Raw genomic sequence first — 6,951 nt, 5'->3', positions numbered from 1 at the left:
GGCAGTACTTGCTTATACAGTTAACCAAAATTAACTTTTGAAGCGATGTACATATTCAATAGGTTTGCAAGGAAAATTAATTCAGAGGTTAATAACGGTGACTTACTGTACAATGGCTTGAGTTTAATGCCGTTTTTTGTTAAGGTTATGATTCAAATTAATTGACTCCCATACCCAAGTGTAGAAAAATTAGTGACTTAATAAGTGAAAACATTTTACATTGTGAGCACTACTATTCTCAAGGACCAGAAAAATCTCGAGATGTATGCTTCGGTCTCTCCAGTTTTCAAGTGTTTTATCGCTTCGGAAGATGGCCGGGTGGCTTCTGTATACAAATCAAAGCGGTTTTCATGTGCCCTGAAAGTTTCTAATTTTCAAATTTCTCTTGACTTACAACCTAAGCTTGCAAGAGCTGAAATGTAATTAAGGAATAAAGTCGGGCAGGCCACGCGGTCACTGCTGCTGAGTGATGCGTCTCGGCTCCCGGGAGCCCGCAGCCGAGCCCAGGACATCGGTCCCCCAGAGGCTGTGCATCAACACAAGCCTCCGTGTAGGGAATGCCCGACGGGTTAACTAATGGCACCTAGCACTTTCCGAGTTTCCTAGATAAGATGAATTTTACTGAACTCTATCACTGGACCAAAAATAGAGAGGCCACCTCAAAATAATCCCAAATTATAACCGAATTGCTAGCGGCCTCCCTTGGTCAATAAGCTATGGCCACATGCTACGTACAGAAGAGACGGCTGTCTGAATGACGAATGGCGAAGAAGGATGTGAGGTGAGGCGCTAAATACGGTCTTCATCATCTACCCGGGGACGCCTACAATCCCCACCACTCACTAATCAAAACTTTGACAACTGAAGATGCTTTGGGACCCCGGAAATATATATATATATATATACACACACACACACACACATCAATACTGGGATGGTACAGATAAAGTTATGGAAGATCTTCATGTTGAATAATTAAATTTATTTCAAGATTAGTTTTCGGATGGGGATAAGACACAAGATCAGTACGTTCCGAGAAGGAAAACGAGAAACAGAACGTAAAACCTGGGGCATACGGCAGAGCTCACGCTACGGGCCGGGCTGGGTGTGGCATGTGGGTGGGCCCAGCGGGCTACGGACTATGGAGGGAGAGACAGACAGCCTCTTAAGAGAGGAGAATGGTCTTTCGTTGTCTAGCGAAAGGTCGATCTAAAAGCAAACGGCAGCAGCGGTGATATTGCCATATCTGAAATATCACTTAGATGGACGATCATCAGAGAACCGGAAGAAACCAACCAAGAAAAATCAGTCTTTCAGGGTCTATCCAAGTTCACGAATGGCCTCGCCAGCTTCGTGTCCTACAGCTACCCACAAGCATACTGTTACGGTCCACGGTCACGTGAAGAGATTGACATTCCCAAACACACACGGTGCGTGTTTACGCTTCTGCGGGCTCGGGGGTAGCACCGCGTCGGGCGAGGCAGTCTCTCTCTTGGAACCCGCGAGCTGACGCCTCGCCAGCTCACCTGCTCCTTTTGTGAAGCTCCCCGGACTCCCCAGGATGTAATTACCTCACTTGCTTTGCTATTTCGGCCTCCGTGTTGTATTTAGTTCAGGATTTAAGTCTTCCTTCTTCGTTTCATCGAGCTCAAATGCACTCTGTAGTCAGCAGGTGCTGACTGCATGTTTGCTGGAGTGAAGAGAATGGCCCATCGAGGCAAGATGGTGGTGGGCGGTGGGGGGGAGGCAGTCAAAATAGGCTGGGCACACTTTTTACCTGCCTCGTAGCCAACCTTTCTTTTTATAGGACTGGCATCCTTTACCCACATTCAGAAGAGAGAGTCCTATATAGTCCGACTTGACTTGCTCTGTTTGCTTTGTGACTTCAGGAGTTTCATGAGCAGGACCAGTATGTATTCTAAGCGGGAGGGTGGCTTCCTATTGCCTGTGACAAGAATTCAGCAGTAACTGGCCAGCTCAATTCATTACTGGGCACCATTTACAGCTGTTAGCACTGTTAGCGTTTGTCAGAGCACAGGGCGACATTCATTAGGCAATGCACTTATTTCAATATACTATGGTTGCTTGGCTTGTGGGCAAAAGGAAGATTCTTTGCAGTTAAAAACTAAAACAGAGCTGTGTGTTGCAGTTTTTAATAATGGAAGCAACCGTGTTATTTTTTCTACATCTTTTATACATGATGTTAATAGTATTAATTGATAAAAGGGCTTGAAAATATTCGGACTGAAAGTACTAACTTGAAAATTGAAATGCGTAACCTAAATTGGAAATAGAAATACACAGACGGAGACTTCTTCCAGTCTTAGTTTTTATAAAGTTAGATAAATGTTACCTTTTATAATCTTAGATGTTAATCAGGATAGGAAAATAATTTACGGCTTTAGTTTCGAAATGTCTGTTTCTAAAACATTTCATTGTGACATATTTTATAGTCGATAAAATGCTCAGGTAAGTGTACATTTCAATGAGTTTTTACATTGTTAAAAATAAGACAACAGGTCCAAAATGGAGTTGCTCATGCTCGGTCCCACCTCACCAAATCAAGACTTCTCTGCTCTCTCAAAAGTGAGATCTTAAAGCCCTCGGCCAGGAAGCCCCTGATCATCACTATTGAGGTGACAATCCTGAAAGACCCTCGCCACGCCCTGAAGGAAAGTGACCCTGTACTCGCCAGCCTGCGTTGTTGTTGTTGTTGTTTGTTGTTTGTTGTTGTTGTTTGCCAGTATAACTTCCAGATTCCCACTCTTTTTTCGCCTCTGAAAGTCTTGGATATAGTACAGCTCTTTGGAAAATCTATCTGCTAGATTGGTAGTTGTCCAATTCAAATTGATTTTTGCTCAAATAAATTGAAATTTTTTAATGTGTTTTTAGTTTGTCTTTTAGGAACATATGTATTCGCTCATGTGATCAAAACGCAAATCGAGATGCAGGACATTGCTGTCGTTTCTAGAACTTCTCTCTCCCTTTGTCAAAACTTCCCGTGCAGAAGCAACGCTATTTGATTTTTATCAGTACAGATTAGTTTTACCCATATTTGAATTTCCTTCACATAACAAGTTGGTGCACTTTTCCATTTTCCTTCTGTCCTTGATCTCGTTTCAAACCACGTGGTCAGGAAAGACACTTGATGTAACTCCGATGTCGAGAGTGGGGTCTTGGAGTCTCTTACTATTGTTGCATCTCCATCTTTCTCCTTTTAGTTCTATTAACGTTTGCTTTAAATGCTGTTCTGATGTCGCGTGCATACATATTTATAACTGCATGTATCGTCAAGATGGATTCACCCTTTATCACTATACAGCACTTGCTTTGCCTCTGGTGACTGATTTTGACCCAAAGTTTATCTGATGTAAGCACAGCCACCCTGCTCTCTTGTGATCACCTTTTGCGTGGGATAACTTTTTCCATCTCTACGTTCAGCCCATGTGTGTCCTTAATGTTAAAGTGAGCCTCTTCTGGGCAGCATATTGCTACATCTTGTTTTTAATCCATTCAGCCACCCTGTGTCTTTCGATTCTCCCTTGTCTCTGACTTCTAACATTTTGATTATCGTGTGTCTCAGAGTAAACTTCTTTGGTTTGATATTGTTTGGGGTCCTTTGAGCTTTCTGTAACTGAATCTCTCTCTCTCTCTCCCCCAAGATTTGGGAAGTTTTGGGCAATTCTTTCCTTAAACGTCTTTCTGCCTCTTTCTCTTTTCTTATTCTGGGCCTCCCATGATAAAAAATGATCATTTGCTTGATGGTGTCGCATAGTTCGTGCAGGCTTTCTTCATTCCTTGTTACCCTCACTTGATAATTTGGAATGATCTGCCTTTGAGCTTCCTGACTCTTCCTTCTGCATGATCAAGTATTTTGATGACATTCTCTATTTAATGTTTCAGTTCTGTCATTATACTCTTCAGCTCCTGGATTTCTGTTTGGTTCATTTTTATGGTTTCTATGTCTATTTTATTGTCTTCATGCACTGTTTTACTGGTTTCATTTAGTTGTCTATCTCTGTTCCCTTACCTTTCATTCAGCTTCTTTAAGATGATTATTTTGAATTCTTTGTCAGGCAAATCGCAGATCTCCATTTCTCTGGGGTCAGTTCCTGGAGCTTTGTTAGTTTCCTTTGGGGTGTCACGCTTGCCTTAATTCCATGATCTGTGCACTCTTGTATCGGTGTCTGTGCTTTGGAAGGAATAAACAGCTTTACCAATCTTTATAGACTGATTATGGCAGGGAAAGACCTCCTGCCCATTCCCCAAGCTGATGGGGTCACCACTGAGATCACGGTCATGCTTCATTTGAATCAGTTTTGAGGCTCTCACTGGATCTGCCGTGGGGGTCCATGGGTCTTGTGTGTGTTACCAGAGGCACAGGTGGGAATTGATCCCTGGGTGATGGGTCTACATCCAGGACCTCATTGACAGCCATATTCTTTGTCAGACGAAGCCTATTCATAATTTTCTCATTTTTTATCAGACTTTCAACATATTACTGAACTGCTTACTTTAGTTTCACCCATGTATATTTTCCCCTAAATATCTGGCTCTGCCCTAACGTCATTTGGGGGTCAGCAAATGCCTTTTCATGAACACGAAGAAGAGTGAATTACCCTGGGTGCCACCTGAAAACTCCGTTCCTTTTCCTGAATTGTGATTCCCTACTGTGCTGTTAATGCGTTTTGGCATTGCGGGTCTCATATCAAGACAGAGCCCCAGAAAGAATCTAATTCATATTATTTTTAACATTTCACTATCACATAGCTTTTAAATTTTTTCCCACTGACTGCTTGCTGTTAAAATAATATGTCTACCAAAATAGTATAATAACTAATAATGCATTGTAAAGTCTTAAAATTTGTATTCATCAGATATCTAAAGTTATCAGACGATCTGTTTAAGATATGTACATGTTTAACATGTTATATGATTATGGTCGACGCGATGTAAACATAAATCAAAATCTATTCAGTTTGGCTTTTCGAAAGACTGAAATTAAATTCTGTTTCCGTATTTGCGAACCCAGACTTAAATACACTATTCTGACCTAAATTCCTTATATTGAAAGTGAACGAAAGGAATCTCGAGGAAATTAAAAGAATTTCTTGAGCGCTTAGCGGTATTTAAAAATGAATTAAAATTAATCACTGTAATTATTAAAGAAAAAAAAAATCCCCAATATTGAATTTGATCTAGACTTCTCAGTGAAACATTGTATATGCAATACACACTCAAATTTACACGCGGAAAGACTATGCTCGCCACACTGAAACGGGTGTTAACAAGGGTTGTTACTTCATCACAGATACTAGAGAGCTGCATTAATCGACATGAGAAACACCTAAATCAGTACAAAGAGCACAGTCAGGGAACAAATGACAGCCAGGAGTGGGTGATGTGAAAAGCAAAGCCAAAGGATATTTAACAAGAAAAGAATCGCGAACAAGGACACATGCAGGTGAGAGGTCGGGAAATGTCATTGCTGAAGTTATGGCATCTGGTATCACTGAATGATACCAAAAAATAGCACTGTGCCAGGAGGAAAGCCGAGTCACAGGGAAGAGAGACAAATGGGAGGTTAAATCATTACGAAACGAGCTCAAGCAGCACGTCCAAAAGCTGTGCTGTGAAGGGCTTGGGAGCGTGGGGGCGGCAGCCGGGAGTCATTCCCAGGTTCAAGGCCCTGGTTGCTGTCGCTGACCTCAGGGTGGGGAAAGAACCAGCGCTATTTAAATGCTGGTGTGAACGGGTCAGTATGAATGAGAGCTCAAAAATAAAGGAGAGAAATAGTTAACGCCACAAGATATCGATAAGCGGAGAGAGTGTGATGGGGTCCCGGGCATGAACCCCTCCTCCGCCCTCGCCCCGAGCCCCGTCACACACCCGCGGCGAGCGTCCCATCAGCGGGTCTGGGAGCCCCGCTCCGCGCCGCTGGCTTCCCGGTCCCATTCTTCGTGTTCGGAACTGAACAATGAAATATCCCTATGAATTTTTAGTGAAATATTGAATACAGACGAAATGCTATGTGCCAGTCACAGAGCATAGTAATGATACAACTCGAACTAACTGCGCTTTGAAGAAACACCACGACATTCAACATGAGGAATGAATTCGTCCCTTCACGGTCTCGGGAGCTGACTCTTGACGCTCAGCCAAACAAACGCTCAGCCCAGCGGGCTGCTGGGCCTTTCTTCCCTGCTTCTCTCAAAGCCTCCTAGTCTTGGGTCCTCCATGAAGACTGAACGACGATGAGAGGGATGGCTCCGTCCCCACGACTTCAGCTCACACACTCTTTAGTCTAAGTCGCGCTTTTGAAAAATAACATATCACTGATAGTTCTACAGATAACCAATTTCTACGGAGAGAGGTAAGATTAAGGTTCACACCACTGAAATGAAGGTGGCTGATAGCAAAACAAAGCTGATGCTTTAGACTTCGTCCACCAAAGCATCCCGAGGACGAGGGTGTGGTAAGGAACGGGGGCGTCTAGGGGGGCCGCACGACGCGCGCTTGGGGCTCGGTCCACAGGCCCAGATAGTGGTGGACACAAGTCTCTCCTACCACCTACCTACTCTCCAGCACCAAACACAGTGCTATTCTCCAGGCCTCGGTGGTTCTTCTGAGAATTGGAATCATAGAAACATCTAATTTATAGAGTTGTTTTGCAGATTGGAAGGGGTCACGCAGAAAGGGCTAGACGTTGCCCTGATGTGCAACGCTGATTAAAGACGAGGTGTCAGGACGATGATGCTTACAACGAGGGTGACGGCTATTCTACCGCATTAAAAACCAGACCACCGAAAAGTTCTTGACATACATCAGAATTACAAATGTATTTGCGAAAGCCACTTCAAACTTGAAGAATTTCTCCACTTGTGACTCTGAAACAACGTTCCTAAGACATTTTCTTTAAAATAAATAACTAGACAGACGTACAGGTGATTT

This window comes from Pteropus medius, unplaced genomic scaffold (genome assembly GCF_902729225.1).
Source record: "Pteropus medius unplaced genomic scaffold, Ma_sr-lr_union100, whole genome shotgun sequence".
Classification (NCBI taxonomy): Eukaryota; Metazoa; Chordata; class Mammalia; order Chiroptera; family Pteropodidae; genus Pteropus; species Pteropus medius.
This window is presented reverse-complemented; position numbering follows the sequence as displayed.